Source organism: Pinus tabuliformis, chromosome 2_1 (genome assembly GCF_031772625.1).
Source record: "Pinus tabuliformis cultivar Carrire ecotype Pingquan chromosome 2_1, CPIR1, whole genome shotgun sequence".
Classification (NCBI taxonomy): domain Eukaryota; kingdom Viridiplantae; phylum Streptophyta; class Pinopsida; order Pinales; family Pinaceae; genus Pinus; species Pinus tabuliformis.
In genome coordinates, this window is record NC_142299.1 from 258,336,565 (window position 1) to 258,360,794 (window position 24,230).

The 24,230-nt window shown below is 36.7% G+C and overlaps 1 pseudogene; it reads left to right on the forward strand.

Moving 5' to 3' along the window:
* Nucleotides 1–8,991: 8,991 nt before the first annotated feature.
* Nucleotides 8,992–9,677, forward strand: LOC149199711 (uncharacterized; annotated as a pseudogene).
* The last annotated feature ends 14,553 nt before the right edge of the window (nt 9,678–24,230 follow it).

Genomic DNA, 24,230 nt, shown 5'->3' on the forward strand with positions numbered 1-24,230 from the left:
GTCATCAAGAATTTAATTGCTTGATGGCTTTTCAGGTTTTAATCAAATACTTGTTCACCCGGATGACCAAGACAAGACAGCCTTTACCACACCGTGGGGAACATTTAAGTATGTTAAAATGCCTTTTGGACTAAATAACGCTGGTGCAACCTTTCAAAGGGCAATGGACATTGCATTTGCCAAGGAAATCCATGATTTCCTAGTTGTCTACCTTGATGACTTAACCCCCTTCTCCAAATCTGATCAAGAGCACCTCAAACACCTCAGGCAAATATTCATGACATGTAGGAAATATGGCATTTCCTATATCCTAAGAAGTCTCTCTTTGGCCTTGAAGAAGGCAAACTACTTGGCCATATCATCTCAAAGGATGGGATCAGAATTGATCTTGAAAGGATCCAAGCCATTTTTCAAATCCCCTATCCAAGAAACATAAAAGAATTGCAAGAATTCCTTGGAAAGATAAATTTCCTAAGGAGATTCATCCCAAATCTAGCCGAGCTGATAAGAATGTTAAGCAACATGTTAAAAAAGGATGCCAAGGTGAAGTGACCTCTTGAAACAAGCAAGCCTTTGAGAGTATCAAAGCTGCATTAACCCAAGCCCTTGTCCTCACAAGTCCTCAATTTGACAGGGACTTTATCATATTTTCATTTGCATTCGATCAAACCATAGCTGTTGTCCTTTTGCAAAAGGATGATCAAGGAAAGGAAAATCCAATTGCATTTTTCAGCCGAGCCTTAAGAGATGCTCCCCTGAAGTACCAAATCATGGAGAAACAGGCTTATGCTCTGGTTAAAGCAATCAAAGATTTCTGAGTTTACATTTTATATTCACATGTGATTGCCTATGTCCCAAATGCTGTTGTAAAAGACATATTAACCCAAGAGGGATTAGAAGGAAAAAGAGGCAAGTGGATTGCAAACATCCTTGAGTATGACATTGAAATAAAACCCACCAAGCTCATAAAGGGAAAAGATTTAGCCAAACTGATGTTCGAAACAAATTTTCAAGCCCTAGACATTAACCAACTAGACAATGAACAGGAGCTGGCGACTCCACAGATCAGTGAAACCTTTTTGCAATCCCCATGGTATGCTGATATATGCTTTGTATTGTTACACCTGTGTGCTCCCCCAGGATTTTCTAGAACCAAGAAAAGATTTTTGAAAATGAAGGCTTTAAAGTTTTGTGTTTTAGACGGTGCATTATTTTGGAAAAATCATGAAGGCATATTGCTTAATTTCTTGACCAAGAATGAAACTAACAATGTCATGAAAGAATTCCATGCAGGGGACTGTGGAGGACACCTATATTGGAAGTCCACAGCTCATAAGATTTTAAGGGCTGGTTTCTATTGGCCCTCTTTGTTTGCAGATGTAAAGAAGTTTGCCATTTCATGCCACAAATGCCAAATCTTTGAGGGCAAAAGAAAGCTGCTGCCCTTGCCTCTTAAACCCATCTCAACCGAGAAGCCTTTTCAACAATGGGGTCTTGACTTCATTGGAGAAATCCATCCCTCTTCCTCAGGCCAGCATAAGTGGATTTTAACAGCCACCGACTATTTCACCAAGTGGATTGAGGCCATCCCATGTAGGCAAGCCAATGACTCCACCATTATCCAATTCCTTGAGTGCAATATCCTTTCTAGATTTGGCTGCCCTGAGAAGATCATTACTGACAATGCTGCTGCCTTCAAATCCAAAAAGATGATCAATTTTTGCCATAAATTTCATATCACCTTAGGCCACTCTACAGCCTATTACCCTCAAGGTAATGGCTTGGCCGAATCATCCAACAAGAGTCTGATCAGTATTATCAAGAAGATCTTAGAAGAAAACAAGAAGAACTGGCATAGAAAGCTCACAAATGCCCTATGGGCAGACAGACTTTCAACAAAGAGATCCATTGGAATGAGCCCTTATGAGCTGGTGTATGGCATGGAGGCCAGATTTCCATCTTCCTTGGGTATTCCTATCATCAAGCTGTTACAAGAGATCCAAGCTGAACCAAATGATGTTCAAAGAAGAATTAACCAGACCATTCATCTTCAGCAAACCAGAGAGAAAGTGTATGACAGAGCTCAAATTGTGCAAGAGAGGCTGAAGAAAGCATTTGACAAAAGGACTAAGGCTGAGGATTTCTATATTGGTGATAAAGTGTTAAGGTGGGACTCACGAAGAGAAGACAAGGGAAAGCATGCCAAGTTTGATTTTCTTTGGAAATGCCCATTTGTCATCAGCGCTGTGCAAGGCAATAACAACTATTTTTTCAAACCTGAAGATGGCAGCGCAATTTAAGAAGGCCCTGTGAATGGCCGAAGGTTGAAACATTATCCAGATCCCTTTTAAGGGATACAATGTTCCTGTGTATATATATGTACATTAGTGTTTGTATATATCAGAGCTTTCCTTTTATTTTTTATAAGCAATTCGATTGCTAGTAGCCACGCAGCATAGTATGGAGACACAGTAGCGCAAGTCCTCCATTTTAACAATCTACCATAAGCATTGACTACAGGAGAACAACGCAGCAAAGTTTGAAGGTGTAGCCCATGCAAATCCTCCATTTCAAAGCTCCGTCTTTGCATTGATTTTGGAAAAAGAGCACAGTTCTAAAGAGAAGAGCCAAAGGAGCGCAACATTCGAAGCCTCTATTCTTTTGAAGCTAATTTCAAAGAGAAGCACCTCAATTTTGCTCCCGGTTATGAAGTTACTTCAGAGGGTGCGCAAGGCAGGTTTAGATATATTTTAAATGCACTCAATATTAAAGGGGCGGCGCTGTTATTTATAACAGTGAATTCAATTAAAAACGTTGCATTCAGGCTTCCAGCTCTTCAGTCAATAGTATCAAAATAGAGGAGCATTTTTAGTGTTACATCTACAGCCTGTTCAAAGACAAAATTAAGAGGAGTTGCTCCAGTTTGTTCCCTTTTTGTGTTTATTTCAAAAGGAAGTTCTTAAGCAAAAATGGATGTAATATCAAGGACGCGGAAGAAAGCAGGCAGTGCTTCATATTCACAGTGATTCAGTTGAGGGAAAGTGTTGTTCTTATTCCAAAGTTTCAATTATCTAACAGTCAGCACAAAGAAGTGTTTCTAGTCCACAGCAACAATAGAAGATCAAGGCAGTCTGACCTGCTGTTCTTGGCTTTTTACAAGGGAAAGCCATCCCCAAGTGGAGCCACTGTTAGCCTCCTGCTATAGTAGGTATTCATCTTTCATGATCGACATTTTTACATGCCAAATATGTCATACTTTGCATGCTGCAATGTTCCATATTTGATACAGAGGCCAATGAAGTGTCCATGAGAGTGTGCTAGTCTAAATGCCACTACTGTGTTCCAAATTTTGATGAGTTGATCCATTTTGATGAGTTTTCAGTTAAGGGAAGGCCAAACAACTTAATCTTGGTCTCCCTAGGTTTCGATATCCTATTGTAGAATATAGAGAATCATTATCTGTCCAAACAGCTTAATCTTGACAGATGCATAGATAGGCAGAGAAACAAGGGTGCTCAACAGCTTAATCTGAGCCCCTGGTTGAAATAAGTGTAGATGTAGATAGGAGGACAGCAAGAAGAAAAGAATGAAAAGCTGGGTATGCTAGTTCAAGTGTACCCAAACTAAAAGAAGAGAAAATGCTAGGTGAGTAGGTCGGGTAGGTAGTTTGTGGTTGCAGAATCATGGCTTGTGATCCATTTCATCTTTTCAAGTGTCATATCTATTCATATCACAAGTTTGAGGTAGTTTTCCATTTGAAGGACTTCAAGCGAGGCATGTCTAACTTCCCCTTCTTCCTCTTTCCCCAAATCACTCACTAACTTCCCTAAAGAGGTCAAGATCTGCTTGATACCTCTTAGTTTCATCATTTTCCATATCATTTGCCTTGGTAAAGATCTGCTTTACTCAAGGAATGTTCATACTTCCTCTATGAGTCACTTTCCCCCTTAACAGCCTAAGGTTTACATACTTAGCGCTCTCTCATCACATTTCATGTTAATTACTAACTTTATTATGTAAATCCATATCTATCTCCCCTCCCCCTACTAAAACTATGTTAATAACTCCCCTATATACTTATCCCCTCCCCCTGGTTGAAAAATAACCATAAGTACACTTGGGAATTGATAAGTTTATCTGAAACTTAGAAAGAGCCCTCACTGCCCCCCTCAAACCATCTTCTCATGCATCTTGGACACCTTCCGATGCACAAAACCTTTCATCACTTCGTAAATCCTTCCTCTAATGCATTTTGACTCCTTCACAAAGCATAAAATCCCCCTCCAAATATATAACATCCACCTTTTGGCCTTGTTTTACCTTTTTAAGGCATAAACCCTTTTTTTGGCCACTAAAACACCTCTCAAAGCACATAAAATTCCTCTTAAGTGCCTTTGGACTCCTTCCAAGGCATGAAAATCCCAAAAAACATGCAAAAAAGCATTAAAAAGCCCTCAAGTGAATTCAAAACCCTCCTTTTTGCACCGCGGACCCCTTCCGAAGCCCCAAAATCTTTCCAAAACACTAAGGAAACACCTCCGATTTCCTAGGCCTTAGACTTTGCATAAAAAACATTGGCCCGATTGCAAAAGGGTTCCTTTTGGGCCCCCTCCGATGCAATATCGTAGTCGGGAGGGGGAGTCACAACTTATATGTGCACATATATATGTCCCCGATGATAAAGCGCCGATGAGATCATAGTCGTCCATCGCCCCCACCTATCAAACGGTCCACATCATTTCGGCGATCGCATATATGTCAATCCCATGTCCCTGCCGATTGCTGATCCCTGACTTCATCGCAATCGTCCGTTCACTCCGCCCATCCACGACTTATATCATTTTGGCGATCGCATATGTATAAAGCCCTCCTCCCGCCGATAGTGAAGTGCCTAGTTAATCGCGGCCACCTGTTCGGGCCCTTAGATCAACGACCCATATTGATTCGCAGCATTCCCATATATATGGCTCCGACTGGCGGAGCCGAAAAGCTATATAGTGGAGCCTAATGCATTTCGGGTCTGAAAAGGGTTAGTACTATACGCCCCGTTTTCGGATCCGATAAGTTATAAAGAGCAATCTAATACATTTTCGGGTCCGTGGCATTTCAGAGGTTTTATATGGCCGCCCCCCGGTCCGCCCCGATGCCAATATAGCGATTTGATCTATGCCGTTGGATCGGCTAGCACCGGATCCAACGACCACAATTTAACATTTTGAACAGTGGTGCGGCAACGCTCGAATTTCATTGAATGTGCATGTTTTAACGCATTTCCGCCTGTTTATTGAAATGGGCCATTTGCACAAGTTTTACACAGAACGCCTGTGCCCGCCCAGGTATAAAGGAAATGATGGTTTCCTTAGCTGTTTTTAAATCGCTTTGTGCCCAAGTGTTTCCAATTGCGGGGATTTCACATCGGCGGTCCTCCAATGATCCTCTAATCATCCAGATTGCAATTTTTCACCATTTTTTAGGCATTTCCTGATCGGCAAGGGCCGATAACGACTCCAAAGGCGGCAGAAGGCCGAGCAGTGGCCATAAATGGGTGATTGGAGAGTTCAAAGGGCGTTTTGAAGCCAAAGAAAGACCAGGTGCGTGCCAAAGAGTATCAAGAAGCGGTAGAGTGTATCAGTTCAGATCTTCCAAAGAAAATGAAGCAAAAGGGGCCCCAGCAGATTCAGCAAAGCATCATTGAGCCGTAATGGCTCACCAACTCACAGTTTTTGCCATTTAAGGCAGCAGGACCACCTGAAGGCGCAGATAAAGGTTTTGAAAGCTCAGTTATTGCCAGAACAATATATCCAACCACATTTTGGAGCGGCGCTACTATGCCCCATGCGCAGTTATGGCAAAGAAGGAAAACGCGTGGCTCAGGAGGCCACATTGCTTTCAATTTTAAAGCTGGAGGCCCATTGCGCGCCCTTGGATGATCATTTCGTAAGGTCGCTGCCTCCCAGCGCACCTCAAGTAGTTCTATTATGCATTTATTTTCAAGAAAAAATAGCATTGAAGACAATTGTATCATCAGATCTGTTTTGTTTAGATATTTTTGGGATATTTTTCTCCCTTTACACCTGTTCAAGGGAAAGTTTGTAACTATTTCTATTTAAACCACCCTATGCACTGTTTTAAGGGTTGGTTGGTTGATTCACTCCACTAGAGACTCGCTCTGTATACTTGATGTTTTCCTTAATCAAAGACTGTTGAAAAGCTTGGAGGATGGACTGTCTACTATTTGTTTAATGGTTGAAGAGTGAATGTGGAATTCTTGTGCTACAATATGACTCAATAAGTTCTTCTTACCTTTGTTTTCCATTTGATATATGATCATATCACCATCTAAATAGCAGATAGAAAGATTAGATTAGAACTTGCTTGGCTGCACTATATGCTCAATTTTTGCTGTTTCTTTATGTTTTCATCTAAATTGGTAATGAATATGAATTCCCTTTGGCTCATATTTCCCCTAATTCACCCATGTTTGACAGTTGTCTAGGGATTCTTTACTGCTCCTAGATAGAGATCATTCACCTTCCCTCTGTTAAGCTAAATGAGAGATTCTTAATTGCCTCTCATTCCTTAGCCCGCATTCCATCCTTTTAGCTTGAATCATTGTTTCATGTGCAGCTAGCTTGCTCCATATTCCTCTTGTGACCAAGAAAACGCACCAGCAGTCCTACTCCTTGACTCCATGCCCAATGGTTTGAAACTCTCATACTATATCTGCCTCTCTACTTGAAAGCATCATCCTTCCCGCCAAAACTTAAACAAAACCCCTTGAACTCAATAACTAGCCTAAAATCATCATCAACAAAGCTAAATCCATAAGAGAGAGCCCTCTCTGATTGTAGGTGGGCTAGCAACTGTAGTCCAAAGATTGGTTTGTGGTTACCTCAGCCGTATCCCTTTAAGGAGCTTGAGGGACAACCTGAGTGTTAACAGAATCCTCTCTTCTGTTCTCGAAAAGGGACATTACAGTCCTCCCTTCCGGAGATATCTTGTCCCAAGAAATCCAATCCTGTATTCTTGGGTCCCAAACAAACCTGGAGAATCGCTACTGCATACATTCTAGAATCTGTATGCCTAGTCCAATTCCTCGATCCTAAAGCCACATTGGGAATTGACACTCCCATTGCCTAAAACTTCCCTGTTCCCATATTCAAAATGAGAAAGAAACTGTCCACAAGCATTCCTTACTATCCTGTCATAATGAATTTTCTTCCTCCCTAGAAAAATTTGAAGCCCCAAGGAGCCAAGCAGTTGAACTACTTTCTCAGCAGATCTTGCATTTCCACTGTCAACCATAAAAAAATAAAGAACTTGAAGAGGAAATAGCTTAAGTAGCACATTTTCCTGCACTCCATTCTTTCTCAAGGACATCCCTTTCCTTTATTTCATCAGATGCCTCACTGCCATCTTTCTCTTCTTGTAAGCCTACCTTTTCCTTCCTTAGCTTTTCAAAAAGTACAACTGTAGAAGAAAGTGCTGATGTGGGCTTGGAGAGATTGGTTGGAATGGTTCACATTCAGGTCTTGGAGAAATAAGGATAACAACAAAAAATTTATGAGCTGCTACACATGTTTGAATGACAGGGTGCAACATGGTCAGTAAAAGTTGGTGAAAAGGAGCAGCTGGAAAGCCCAGTTGTATATATGACTAATCAATTACAAAAGTTATTATATGAGCAAGAATAAACATGGCTCCATTTATGGCCCTTGCTGTAACTAGCACAGCTGAGACCTTCTTCAATATTGTAGCCATCATATCAAATATTGGTCCAGGATCTCCATCCTTTTTCATGAGTTCCATTGCATATGTCAGAACAACTGATGGGACTGTGTTAATATCCTCTACTCCATTTCCTCTAACCTCAGAAGGCGGAGCAAATTTAAGCACCTTATTACATCAATGATCCAAGAGATCTGAGCAATTGCGTTCCCATCCACAAGACACTTAAATTCTTCATTTGGGAGGTCACGTCAGCAAGCTTGATGCTTACAACCTTCAACCAAATCTCCAATTTTCTTCATAGTCATCCATTGTCGAAAATCTATTGCATCCAAGCGATATAATGAGGCATCACTTCTCTACAAGTCTTGTGCAAACTCAAGAGACTCATCATATGGCTGTCTTAATTTCCATGTAAGAAGCCAAAAGACTCGAATACGTCAATCAGGTGATGTAGTCACAAATTGTTTACCATTAGGACTAACCTCTACTGCGGAAAAGCCTCCTGGGAAAAAGGCAGCCAAAGAAGGCCAAAAAAATGGTCACTATCGTCTCCTTAACTGGTCATCGTCTTTATTTTCTTCGCCACTCTCATATATGATGAGAAATCCTTCGATTCAGACTAGAAAAAATTTGGGGGCGCTTTTCTGAATGCCCTTGTATTTGTAGCTGTTGTCACAGTGGTCACATTCCTGTTGGTATGCCTTTTCTATTACAGATGCACGAAGTTTCTTCGTTTTTACATGGGTTTTGCAGCATTCGTTGTGTTGGGTTATATGGGTGGGGGCATGGCCGTGCTTCTGGTGCAAGCTCTCTCTATACCCATTGACTGCTTTACTTTTGGGGTTGTGCTTTTTAATTTTGCTGTTGTGGGGGTGTTTTCTGTTTTCCTGTGCAAAGTGCCCATAATTTTCACCCAGGGTTACTTGGTACTCATAGGCATGCCTGTTGCATTCTGGTTTACTATGCTCTCCGAATGGACTTCATGGGTGCTGCTTGTTGCAATCGCAGTATATGATTTTATTGAATTTTTCATCCCCAGTGGCCCTCTCAGTGAGATGAGGAAATCCCTGCTTTGATTTACGAAGCTCACCTATTACGAGAAAACCCCACATTGCAGTCCCCGAGCGTGAAAATGAAAATGCGCTTCTTCCTCGCAATCGCCCTCTAGCTATTGAAAGTGAAGAAGAAGAAGAAGATTTGATAAACCCCTCCCTTCCTCCATCCTTGCAAAGATTAGAAAACGCCCTCACGTAACAACATATGGGAAAAATTTGGAAGAAACCAGCAAGTTCAGGTTCGAGATCTACGTTATTGAAATCCTTGAATTTAGGATGCGATGAGAGCACTGCCTTTGCTTCTGCATTGCTGCCTCATGAGGATTCTATTCAAGGTTTTAGAATAGTTGTCGCAGAGGAGGAGGCAGAGGAGAGTCATGTTCACGGAGACACAGAGACACCAGCAAAAGAGGAATCAATTCCCCTCGTAAATCACCACGTGAGGGCTTCTTCTTCCACATATGTGAATCAAAAAGTGGGTTCTTTTCCATTTCCTTCTACACTACAGGGATTATTAACCCAAACTGATAGTGATAGTGAGAGGAGGCCGCACCCAAATGGGATTGAAGATTCTACACACACAAATGCATACCAACAGAATAAGATTGGGCTTTCTGCATATGGTGCAATTAAACTGGGATTGGGTGACTTCATATTCTACAGCGTATTGGTTGGAAGGGCTGCTATGTATGATTACATGACAGTTTACACATGCTACCTTGCCATAATAGCAGGCCTCGATGTAACATTGATTATGTTGGCCTTCTGTTAGAAGGCTTTGCCTGCTCTCCTTGTTTCAATTTCTTTGGGCGTAATTTTTTTTACTTCTTAACTTGTCTTGTAATCGAAGCTTTCGTGGTTCAGATAACGACTCACTTTTTGCTTTTTTGATATTAGAGCAAAATAACTCCAATCCCCAAAGTTGCACTTAGCTTAAATACCCTTAAATAGACAGCTAGATATTGTGAGGCCACCAATCAACTCAGCTCTGACAAGGGAAGCCAAATTTTCTTTGTTGTAAACTTATAAATTCAGCACAAATAACATTGATTCTATTGTATTCTATTCTTATCATTTCCTTCAGCAAAGCAATATACTCTGTAATTTGATTTTGTATTTGAAATTTACTGCAAGAGGAAATCTATGGAAATTTGAAAACAATATTCTGATTATGTTATCAAACAACAAAGAGAATTTAGAAGGGTAATTGCACAATGATCCAGTCCAAGAAAACAAGGTTTTCCACAAACCAATTAACTCTTCTAGAAAAATTCAACAATTCCAATTTAATAGTCCTATCAGCCTCTCTTTGTACCTTTTGGGACAATTGCTAGTATATATAATATGAAGGATTGAATTTTATTAGTGATAAATAATAAAAATACTATAATGATGATGATGATGGTTAACATCCGCTGAGACCAAACATTGGTCTATCGGACCTAAAGAAACAAATTATTTATTTTGATTTAAGATTTTATTCCTATGCTCAAAAAGATTGGAGAGAAGCCTCCCGAGCTCACTATAATTTTGACGTTGTAAAAGGCTAGGAAGGTTAGTATTGTAACAAAGATTGTGAAACTGAGATCTAATGTGGTTGTCCGCGGGGCACTCTAAGAAAAAGTGGTTTTCATCCTCCATGTTCCTATTCTCACATATATGGAATATTATAAAATATATATATTGAGTTCATGTATAAATTAAGATAAGAATAATGATAGAAATTAAGGAGTTTATAAAATAAGTTGAGTAATTTATGGAGATGTTATTAGCAATAGTTATCAATATATAGTTGAACTAAATAGTTTATTATGACATATTGTTGTGATATGATTATGGTCTTCTAATTTTATATATATTGTTTTCATATTTATCATAGCACCAATAATAAGCACCCAAGGTTTTATAGAGATAACAACTATATTATAAATAAAACATAGAATAGTTTGACTGAATGGATTTTTCCATTCAAGAGTTTTTTTGAATGTAAGCTTCTCGTGTTCCTAGCTTCATATATGCTCCATATAATTTTGAGTATAATTATTGTTGATTATTATTCCCAACAAAAGATATCGAAGCTTTGGTGTCAAAGCCATTTGTGTTTTGTTTTGGATGTGACTTTAGAAATTGTAATGGTTGTTAGAAAAACATTTGGAGAAAAAGAAATCTCCACCACCAACTTTGTAAAATTAATCTTGAAATTCTTTTTAACCATTATATTAAAGTTGAGTAGCATTCAAACTCTCATGGTTAAAATGCTGGACAACTTGAGATCTTATAAATTGCACAATATACATTTTCACTCGATCGCTCTTCCAATGCGATCTTATTTACTCTTCCAAGGTGATATTTAACTGCATAATTACCATTTATACTTGTAATTAGAACGACTCAATAGATCAAATCACATCACTTTAAGATTATACGCTATTGTGAGTTTTAAATGTTATAAAAGGATATTATAACAATTTTCCTTTTTCTTATGAAAGATTTTTGGATAGTTAAATTCTTGTCCAAAAACTTTAAATTTCACATAGTTTGTGTTTGATATCTGGTGGGTTTCTATATATTTCGGATTTTTTTGGATTCATTCAGGATACCCATAAACACGATTGGAATGGCCAAAACTTAACATCGCGCATTAGTCTGAAGAGATACCAATCATGACTAAAGAAGACGAAAAGGACTCATCATTAGTCTTCAATTACCTCGTTGTCAAAGTCATGGTTGACAATTAATAATGGAGAAACTAACCCACTGGCGGGTAGAAAGAGAACATTTTTAACGTACCCAGGAAACCGATATCATATAAGAACAATGAGATGCTAAGTGAACGGAAGAAACAATATGGAATTGGAATACTATCACACACCGTAATCTTGAAACACTATTGTTCTACCCCGAGCTTAAATCGATCGTTCTACAAAGAGTTTGTTTTATTGATAGATAATTGAGATTTTGTAGTTATCATATAAATTTAAATATAAGTATGTGTGTCTTTTATTTGAGATTTAAGAGTAATTATAGTTAAAATTTATATTTTAAATAATAAATACTATGATTTTATATTTAAGAATTTTTATTCATAAAAAAAGTTAGTTATTTTATTTATGTATAACTACATATATTATATATAATAAGAAAGGACTAATTTTTATTAGTAATATAAAATAAAAATATAATATATTAATATGATAAACTATATGTATAAATTTATGTATAAATTAAGACAGGAATAATAATAGAAATTAAAAATAAGGATTTTATAGAATAAGTTTGAGTAATTTATAGAGATATTATTCTAAATAGTTATGAATAAAGTTGAATTAAATATTTTATTATGACATATTGTTGTGATATGATTATTGTCTCTTAATTCTATACATATTGTATTGATATTACATGGACACTTAAAGTTTGGTAGAGAGAATAACTATACTATAAAAGGCATATAGAATTGTTTGATTGAATAGAATTTTCCCTTCAAGAGTTCCTTAAATCTAAGTTTATAGTGTTGGTTCTTTGCTTTGTATAAGCTTGATGTAGTTTTGAGTATAAGCTTGCTGTAATTTTGATTATAATTATTGTTGATTATTATTCCCAACAAAATATATCAAAACTTTGGTGTCAAAGTCATTTGTGTTTTGTTTTTGATATGACTAAATATGGTTGTTGGAAATTATAATAAAAAACATTATGTAAGAAACATTTGGAGCAAAAGCAAACTCAACCACCAACTTTGTAAGATTTATCTTGAAATTCTTTTTAACCGTTGCATTGGAGTTGAGGAGTAGCACCAAAACTTTCATTGTTATAATGCTTGACATTTTGTAGATTGCACAATAAAAGTTTTCTCTCTATTACTCTTCCAAGGTGATCTTATTATTTCTATCTATAATAATTAATATTTGTAAATAGCATATTTAACTACATAATGACCATTTGTACTTATAATTATAATGAGTCAATAGATCAAATAACATCCACTTTAGGATTATATACTAAAGAAAAATGGATTATTGAATGTTAAAAAGAACTATTATACATTTTTCCCTCTTCCTTGAAAGATTTCTGGATAATTGAATTCTTGTCCAAACGATTTGGGTTTCACATAATTTGTGTCTTATATTTGTTCGGTTTCTATATATTTTGGATTTCATGGGTTCATTTAAGATGCCCATAAGCAGTATCCAATATTGGGATGGCCAAAGTGTAACATGCGCCCATTGGTTTTAGGAGATACAATCATGACGAGAGAAAAAGAGGAGGACTCATTATTCCCATGAGGTCCAAAACCTAGATGCAATAGGTGATCACAAAAGACAAAATTGTCAAAGAAAATTTTAAGGATGGAAAATTATCTTGAAGTTTAAAAACATTGGCAAATCTCACTAGTCCATAATATGAAAATTATAAAATGTTTATTGATATATTTGTAAAATTATTCAAACTTATAATGATTTTATATATAGTCTCTATATAGTGTTGGCAATTTTTAAAGTAAAATAATTTTATATTGTATAATTTGGGCAAATCATTTTTATAAAAAACGGAAATTGGTGAATCTTTTCTGTGGAAAAATCATGGAAAATTAGCTCACCTGCAAATATTAGCCCCTAAATTTTTCCATGAAAATTGTTTAATGCTAGGTTGTTATGATGCACTCACAAATGTAGTAGTTTAGAAAATGGGGTTTAATGCAAGGTTCATCTCTATATCAAACAAACACTATATGTCAAGTGAAGTATTATGCCTCAGTCTTGGTAAGGCCCTAAGCTCTCTAACCTCCTTAGTAGATAGATATGTTGCTAACTATTACTATGTATGGATGCTATCTCTAATAAATAAGACCTATGTAGTACTGTGAAAGAAATATATGTAAGAAGGCTTACTAGAAGCATCCTATAAAGTTATGTGTAATTAGAGTTCTACCGATTAGAGGTTGTGTCCTTGTAGAGGCAGGTGAACATTACTTCCAATAATAAAAGTATAGATTTTAGTGCTCTCTAGGTTCTTCATTCATCTATTGTGGTTGAAATATGTCTTTTATATAGTAAGTTTGGGTAAATTTGATACAACAGGTATTATAAGAGCACTTTTCTAAGCACATTGTTTTAGAGCAATTATTTTTTCCACGCTATAGATGTGTTCTAGCATCTATAAATAACATAGAAATTTTTCATTTACGTAAAACTATGGTAAGGGAAGCATAGATACATGAAATACAGGAGATTTCACTTACGTGGAAGCCCTTATAATCCTTGTTGGTGTCCTTTCAATTAGCATTGCATCAAGAGATGCATGTATAGAAGGCCTATAGGTTTACTAAATTTAACCTTAGATAAGTTGATGAACCATGTCTGGAATGAAGAACAAAACTTGAGAATATTACTCATGAGAACCTACCTAATTGGATAGTATAACTAGCTTCTTTAGTTAGAGCCTTAAAAGAAATTGGGCCAAGTACTATTATTGGACCTTGCAATAGAGCTTTTATTGCCTATTTGATTATGCTACTAAGGAGGAATGTGCTTTTATTTAATTGAAATTTAATAATATTATTTTGAGAAAAATTACATTTTTTTATAGTTTAAAATGAATTTTTAAATGTATAAATAAATTAAAACTCTTGAATTAATAAAATTTTCCAAATTAAACTATTAAACTTTTGATTCTAAGATTCTAAAACTTTTGATTCTAAGATTCTAAAAAAATTCTTTATTAATTTTGAAGAAATTTGAGTCGGAAAAAATATCAATGAAAACACGAAAAAACGTCTATCAATTGAAATATACTTGTTACCAGGACTTCCAAGAGTGTGCGTTGTGTGCTTTCATCTCTTTTAAGACTTAGAAGGTGCGACTGCCTTCCAAGACTTTAGAAACAATATATAAAGAAAAAGTTTTCCCTTTATTGGAAACATATGAACAATTTGATTATGATTTTGATGTGTTTATCGCAGGTTTTGCATTTGTGGTGTCTAAGCATGTTGCGGGAAGTTCGCTGTTATTTTGTAATAATAAAGCTCGTAAGAGACTCGTGACGCACATGTAATAAGGTGGTAACAGACTTGTGACTAAGATTTATTTTTGTCTTTCAAAGGGTTGATTTATTTGCGACAGAGGTTGAATTGAGGCCTCTTCAGGAGATCCCACAGAGATTTAAACGAATTCGTTCAGCTCGGTTTACTTCGTTTATTCAAAGTCTCACATAAACATCCACACATGGTTTTGGTCAAGCCAACGTTCACACTTTGAGCAAGACAGTGAATTTGAATTCAAACTTTGAAACTGGGGCACTCTCTTCGGTCTAATGTGGGCGCAATTGACTCACCTTGTAACTTGGAAGGTTGAATAAATGTTGAAACTTGTGGGGCTCTGACTGATTTTTCGGAGATGGCCATGAAACATCGCTTTCAATGGAACGTTGCAAGAACCACCTGTCACTAATTTCTCCCTGCTTTTTACAAGCGTTGCCTCTCAATTCTTTCCGCTGTTGTTTTTGATTAATTCCACCATACGCTGGAATTTGGTTTTTTATAATCCGTTCGACTCTTGGTGCCCTAGCAGGCTCAGGGCTCCATTACTGTAAAATAACTAGCCAGCCAAGAAGTTCTAAGTGTTCGATAAGAAGCTCTAAATGTTTAGAACAGAAGAGATGCAGTTCTAAACTGTGCCACTGTGCCAGTGAGAAGCAATTTTCAATTCACTAATTCACTCAAGTTGCGTTGGTTAAGGTTGGTAATTTCTTTAAACATCAAGAAGCTAATTACTAATTCACAAAATTTACTCTTCACTTTATTCTAATAAAAACATTAATAAATATAATCTCAACTTATACTCTTCACTATATTATAATAAGAATAATACAAACTTATTTCTTTAATCAACATTTGAAATTAATAGAGATATTTAAATTACAATAAATGATATTAATATTGTTAATTTCAATTAAATTAAAATTAATTTTAATAGATATTTTATATTTTCATTTATAATATAATATTTATATTAAAAATTTTAATTTCTTTTATACTTATATTATACAAATACCCAATTTCCTTTATTGGTTTTCATATATTACCGGATTTTATTTCCAAATACTACTGCATATTTTTGTTTGTTACTCTTCATTGCCTCCTCCTCCGAGTCTCTCTTGAAAAGAATAACATGGACACTAACCAACCAGCGTGTAGAAAGAGAGGCTTTTGTACGTGACCACGAAACCAGTATCATTTAGGAACAATGAGAAGCTAAATGAATGGAAGGAATTACGGAGTTGGAGTTCTATCCCACAATGTAAGCTTGAAACACTTGGGTTCTACAATGGCTTTGTTTTGAGTTTGTTTTATTGATAGATCACTGAGGTTTGAGAGCAGTTATAAATATAGTTATATGTGTCTTATATTTAAGATATAATTATTTAACCAGAATTAGAATTAGAATTTTTAATTTTTATATTTGAAATAAGAAATATTATGATTTTATATTGAAGATCTTTTTCATAAATTTTTTTTTATTTTATTTATGTATGTTTATGTATTATATATAATATGAAGGATTGATTTTTATTAATGATATATAGTAAATATATTATAAAATTATATGTTAACTTTATGTGTGAATTAATGATGAGGAAAATGAGAGAAATTAAAGATAAAGATTACATAAAAGAAGGTTGACTAATTTCTGGGGATAATATTGGAAATAGTTATGGATATACTTGAACTAAATTTTCTATTATAATACACTGTTGTGATATTATATGCTCTCCTAATTTTATACATATTTTTTTGATATCACTATAGACATTGAATGATTTATAGAGGGACTAACTATATTATAAATGCCATGTAGAATGGTTTGACTAAATGGTTTTGTTTCCCTTCAAGAGTTTCTTGAATGTAAGCTTCTTATCTCATATATGCTCGATATAATTTTGAGTATAATTATTTTTTATTATTAATCCCAACAAAAGGTATCAAAGTTTTGTTATCAAAATTATTTTTGTCTTGTTTTGGATATTATGATGTCCCTGGTAATTGTAAGTAAATATTAATTATTGCACTTAAACAAACTGGATATTACTATTTAAGTTTATACATTTATTATTTTGATTAATTGTGCTTAAGGAAAATGTTTTGATAACAAACATGTAACTCTCACATGTTAGGGAGTTAGGGTAGGCGATTACCTATCCCTAACCACTTCCTTGAAGATTTATTCTCAAGGAAGGGATCAAGAGGGTATGAGTACTTGAGACTAAGAAGAAAAAACACAAGAAAAAGGATTTCGTGCTGATATGTCAAATGGGGTTTATAAGCTATGTCTGGTTAAGTCCATATAGCTGTGACAAAAGAACTGCTACTCTCACTGCATGTGAGAAACTTCTTGGGGGGAGACTTGGGCTTGGAAATGGATCTCAAGGTTAGGAGTTAAATTCGACAACATATAGTTTTTTTATTCCGAATAGTCGACAATGATTAAAATACCAAATCCAGATAAGTATTTATCACTCTTTGAGGGATGAATGATCCGCTGAAACAGGAAATATGTATGTTGTTGATTAAATGTATTGTTTCAAGACAATAGTATTTAAGTTTTTGAATAATTTCTATCATAGAACAAAAATATAATGTTTAATAAGGGTTAACTGAACCAGTTTAAGTATAGGCATAATATAAGATATTTATAATATAGAAATCATAAGAATAACGTTGTATGCTCTAATGATTAGGTAAACACAGAGTTCTTAAGAAGAATTCCTCCTCTAGGGTTACAAGAAGGAAAACCCTCAAAAAAAGTAGAGAAATAAAAAAAGGGGTTATAAGAACTGTTTCAAAACTATACATGGACTCTCCAACGCGAGGAATTACAAATCCAGAAAAAAATTAATTATATAATAGTACTGTCAGACATCTACTTTTGAACGAATGAATTTAGATCACTCTATACTTGGCCCTACGTTGCTAGAGAAATCGAGCACTAAAAACAAAGGCCAAATATGTCCTTTATGATATTTTAGATAGAAAGGAGTTAAAGAATGCAATAAGAACATAATTGTTACCTAAGAAAAACATCTACTAACTAAAAATTTAGGAAATGTCAAACCCAGAAAAACTAAACCCCAACAAGCAAGATATTGTCGTAAAGTAAAATTACCCAACTCAGGGACAAGGGCTGAATTCCCTTACCCCCTTGTTGCAAATAAACTAGAACATGCATTATACAAAATGAATAGGAAAGAGACGAATTACACATTCCGAGAAGAAAACCGCAGGAAGAGAAACTGTAAATATGAGCAATAGATCTCTGAAGGATTATGTATCTATATATATAAAATTGAAACTATGTAAAACTGTCTTTTCAAAATCCTTATATATATCAAACATTCTTTCTTAAACCCTTAAGACGAATTCTTTAAATAGGAAGGAATCCCCATATAAAATATTCGCAACTCAAAACCTATAATGGAGCGGTTTGGTTCTACTTGTATTAAAATAAAATTAAAAACTCATAATTAAATTACACACCCATAATTTGAAATGACGGGAATGGAAGCCCATGACTTGAATCTAAGAGGGTTTGACCCCAAAAACCTAATATAACTCAAAAAAAAAGGAGATTCGCTTGTCAGATATGAACTTAGACCCATTAAGAGTACATTAGCGTAATGGTCCAAACACCCATAACCCAAGAGACTTTAGAATATGGTAACCACATTACCTGGAGGCTAGGGGAGGAACATAACTGTTACCCCAGGACTGGATTTCGAAGGGGAGCCTCGCTCTCGAGTAACCATATTCGAGTATAATGAGAACCCCAGCATAACCTAGCAAAACACAACAAATAGAATTAGCAATGTGGTAACAAGCAAGAACTGTAAACATGTGATACTTAAAACTAAACCATGAAACGTTGTACCTGGTTAGGGTTGCGACCATAAGACTGCTCCTTTGAAGCATAATTTTTCACAAGCATCTCTATGTGCTTGGCAGTTAAGAACATAATCATGGTAGAGACAAATAAAGGGGAAAATTGTGTAATGAAACGAATTAGAGAGTTTCAAATTAAGGAGGATGAATCTGTGAGAAAACTATAGTTGTGAGTTAGAGCTAGGAGACTCCGATAGAATGAACACAAACACCGAAAAACACTCCACAAATAGCGGACGAAAATGATAAGGGTTCATCCATTGTCGTTGGATCATTTATTGTTTCATAGGACTATTGATGGAGTGATACTCTCTAGGTAGTAGCAACAGTTGTAAAGCAAAACGAAGAGCCGAGAACCTTGCTCCTGCCAACTCATGAGTAGCCAGGTCCACCAAATTAAGACTCCAATTCATTAGCCTTATACTACATCAAGACTATTTTCATTAATGTGTGTGTATATATATATATATATATATCTATATATATATATATATATATATATATATATATATATATATATATAACTTATGAACTCAGAGTAAAATCCTTCACTGCAATTGTGACACGTGTATTAAATGAATATAATGTGATATGTATATATTTCGACATAGTATAAACAGATAACAATTGTAATTTTATTTTTTCACCTTATTATATTAAGTATTATCTTTAGAGATGTGACAAGTGGTATCGAAGAACTTAGGTTACAAAGCTGAGACCTCTGGAAAATAAATGAATAACAACATTTGTGATGTGCAAAGAGAAAGAAAGAAAAGCAGACAACATGAGGAGGACTTGAATTACACCCCACAGACCTGTGACAGGAACAAGACCAACATAGTTTCAAGAACCCAATCCTGAGGCATGGGTATAGTTGGGGGAAGAGCCGCGCAATACCAACACTACAATCTTGGAAACTGTGCAAGAAATGAAGGATGAGATGGATCGATTACGAGAAGATAATGAAAGGCTGATGCAAGAGCAAGAAAATATTATTAAGAGTCTTTATGATAGACGAAATCAACGACACCCAATTCCCAGTGCTGAGCACGGGAACATGACTGGCGAGCAGGAATTTCGAACCGAGAATTTAGAAACAGAAGGTGGAAAATAAAATCAAGAGGGAGAATTTGATAATGTATCAGAACACAAAACTCAAAGAAGATAGAAAATAGAACTGCAAAGAGAATTCCAAAAATAAAACCGCCACTCTTTGATGGTGAACAAGAAGAGGCTACTGAAGCCTGACATATCAATATGAATAAGTACTTTCAATTGTATGAATACAACCATAATTTAAAGGCTCAATTGGCCATCGTTCAATGGCAAGGGAAAGCCACCCTATGGTGGTAGGAAGTAAAAATTGTGCGTGGAGTAAATGAGCAGAGCATAACTTGGGAAAATTTTGAAAAGTATTTTCAGGAGAAATATTTAACTCAAAGAATTTATGATGAAAATGCAAAGGAGTTTCACGATTTTAGATTGGGTCAGTTGTCTATGGATGAGCTCATAGCGAAATTTACATCCTTTCTTCGGTACATTCCTTACATACGAAAAGAAAAAGCAAAAGTGTAACGATTTATCAACAGTCTGTCGCTATTTATGAAAGAGCGTCTCGAGTTTGATAAGACAAAGACCATGGACGAAATTATACGAAAGGCTTGATTATGCTATCAACAAAACAAGAAAAAGGGAGATCTAGGAAAGATATGGGCTGACAAAAAAGGGATTATATTTACCTCTAAGTGGAAAGGAAACTAAGACCATAGTCAACAAGGGACCCCATAAAGGGCAAGCAAACAGAAATATGAACAGAAATCAGACTAGATTTAAACTTCCAAGTGAGTCCAAGACTAATGAGCAGTCAGGCAGAACTGAAGTGGAAGTAGAATCGGACCTCCAATACAACGCTGGGGATGTGGAGGACCTCATTACGTCAAAAACAATCCATACCGTAAGGGAACCGATCAGGTTGCACAGATTCAAGAAGCATCAATTGTGGGAGAAGTGGCAAGAAGTATTCCTAAAATCAATTCTACCCTTGAAGACCATCAGGCGAAATACCAACCAACCATGGTAGAATTTGAAGGTAAAATCTTCGACCAAACTATATCTATTTTAATTTATCCAGGAGCTACTTTCAGTTATATTAGTCCCAAAGTAGTAAAACAATGTTGTTTGCAAGCTTTTGATTTTAAGAATCCTTGTTTTTTTGTGTAAATCAGTAGATGTATATTATATCACAAAAATTACATAAGATACAAAAGGTCTATAGAATCAGACAGAGTTACGATCATCAAGCTTGTTTGACGAAAATGGCTACCTTTAGAGCTAGTAGGACGTGAACCTGCAACTTCAAAATAGATCCTATCATTGACACTAACAAGCTAAACATACTAACCTTCCAAACTTATTTCTACATGTCGAAGAGTCTAACCACGCAGGGCTGCCTAACATAGGATGCAAAACTAAAGAGGGTATGGAAGACCCAAAGACTAAGACAAAATCAAACATTAGAAAAGAAACCAGTAAAGGGTGGCTGTCGCAGATCAGAGAGCATTGAAGCAGTTATAGCTCCAATTCCACGTAATCCTTGCTATTATCAATTGGTTTGGCTGCTACATTATGAGTTTCTTGCTTTGGAATCCTCTGGGGTTTGTGGCGCTTTACCACATGGGTGTTGTTGTCCTTTGCCGGAACATCAACCATAATGTTCATCCCCTGTCGGATGGAAAGATTAAAGAGCCTGATAAAAGCTCTGATATTATCAGACAGCATCTTGAGTTCCTCTATTAAAGACTTCATGCAGACTTCCATTGAGTCTAACCTTGCAGATTTCTTGGTGGAGACAAGAAAAGTGGCATATTACGCATCCTTCATGGTTGCACCCTGCATGCTAAGAGCTTTGGCAAGCATGGTTTTCATGCAACAAACTTCACTTTGGGTTCTCAAGAACTAAGTGGCTCTGGTAGCCGTAGTTCCTTGGTCCGAGATCCAGTCGATCTCCTTCTCCATGGTTTGCATATCCAACTCCTCCTCTTCCTCAATGACCTCTGCTTCTACTTCCTCAATTTTCCTTTTCCCCTTAGCAGAGACCGAAGTTTCATATGCCTCTCGGGATTTTTTTAATTCTCTGTTGGTGGATGCATTACAACTACATTTGTTTGTCATTGTGCTATTGGAGGTGTTAGTGGGAGTTGAAAAAACTTCAGGCAACCAGACAGAGCACAAATTGCATAAAACCGGGCGAGGAGAATGAGATGTTTTGGCCCTTTGGTGGATCATCGTAATTATAGTTGAAGGTTGAATGTGATGGATCACGATCTTCAGCTCAGCCATCATAGACCAACAGTTTCTAACATAATTACTCCCTTTTAGATTTCCAAAATCCTTCCCATAATTTCGATCTAATGCCACTAAGTTTCCACGCTTGTAGCTACTGGTTGGTTGCCATGTGTCCTCAATTGCGTCTTTCATGCTCTGACATTCATTCTTCTAAGAGATTTCCTTCCCCTTCTGATGTAAGTGATCGTACTTCCCCTTAACATCCCATTTTGTTGCATAATGACCTGGGGAATGAACATTAATGGTTGTCTTCATTGATTATGGATGAATGGTACTATGGTACTGCTTAACCCCTCCTCCCCATTCAGAATGTCCTGTCTTGAAACTTGTAAACACTTGGCCCGAAGCTCTTCGCATGTTAGATCATGCCAACAAGTGTCTGGGTAGGTACTTTGATGAGTGACCCCGTTGTTCGCCACATAGTCTGCTACCACATTTGCAGTTTGTCTCACTGCCTACACAATGACTCCGTCAAGGATTGAAAGGTGCTTTGCAATGAGCTTTGTAACTTTGGCCAGCCTACAGTGTTTTGTAACCTTACCAGGTTTCGATCCCTTTTGTAGTTTCCGTGCTGCATTAATAGCCAGCAGTGAATCCCCTTCAATAACAGTAGCCCCTGTTCCCACGTGAATTAGAATCCAGAGTCCCTGCTCTAATGCAGCGAATTTTGTTTCATTGTTGGTTTCCTCTCCCATAGATTGGCTGAAGATATGTAGAATTTCACCTTTGTGGTCACGAAGGACACCTCCTAGGCCTGCTGGGCTAGGGTTGCCCCGAGAGGCCCCATCAAAGTTCAGTTTGTGGAAACCTGGTTGAGGCATTTTCCAAGAGGTTATGGAGGGGATTTGTGGAGGCCAAAGCGTAGACGAGATGGATGTAGTACCTGCAGTTATTCCAAACACCTGCAAAATTTGAATGTCAGTAGCAGACGGTTCAGTGTCCTGATCAGCTTTACACCTGGTAAGAGTCGTTTCCCTCATGTTCTGAAGAATATTAGCTTTAATAGTCTCTATGGATCTGACTTTGTTCTGAAACACTCTTCTGTTCCGCTCTTTCCATGTTGACCAAACTAAGAAACCAGGGGTTAATTTCCATAAAGTGTTAATTATTTGAGACTTGGAGTAATTGATTTTCCAATTTACTATGCTTTCCTATATTGAATTTTAGTTCCTTTCCGTGCTTTTAAAGATTGTTTCCATCCAATTCCATAGTCTTTTGGTCCATTCATAGGTATTAAGGAGGTGATTCATTGATTCCTCCTCATTTTCACAGAGGGGGCACCGTGAGGGGCCTATGAATACCTTTTTCCATAGGTTTTCCTAGGTGAGGGTTCTGCGGTGCATTAGGAGCCACAAAAAGGGTTTTATCTTCAACCAAAGATCTACATCCCAAACCCTCTTGTGCCAATTGACTTTTTCTTCTTGGTCCCTTTCTTCTATGTATGCTCTTGCCTCTTTTAGTGTGAAAGTTCCTCCTTCGAGCTTGCCCCATCGTTGTTGATCTGAATCTTGAGCACTGTGGATTTTCCTTTTAGCAAGATTTGTTTGCAGAGACATTAGGTCGTTATCCATTTCTTCTAATTGAAGTGTGTTGTTGAATATCCATTGTTTCCATGGCTGGTTCACTATGTCAGCTCTACAATAATGATCCACTATTATCTTTCCTTCTTCCCGATGTCTTCTTTGAATTGTTAGATAATTTAGGCATTCAAGTTTAGGCAATTGCTGCCAGACATCCTCCCAAAACAAAGTAGTTTTTCCATTATGGATTTCCCAAAAATTGTGCTCCTGTATTATGCTTCGATTGGCTCTTGCTAAGTTCTAGATTAGGGAGCCTTCTAGAGGTTCCTGGATTCTAATCAGATTCTGAGGGTTGCAATTGTCCGCATAATTGGCTTTCTAGTGCTTGGACCAGGGGGTGTTCGCTTTTTTCACCCACTGCCACCATAACCTGCCTCAACAGGCTCTGTTGATGGTGAAAGGGTCTTGTAGGCCTAACCCACCTAGGAGCTTGGGTTTTCATACTTTCTCCCAAGCTACTAAGGACCATTTCTGCTTGTCAGAGTTTCTCGACTAGAGGAAGGCTTTTTGGATGAGTCTTATTTTCTAAAGAACTCCTTTAGCGGCCGAGAGAGTGGAAAGCATGCACTGAGGGATGGCCTGGAG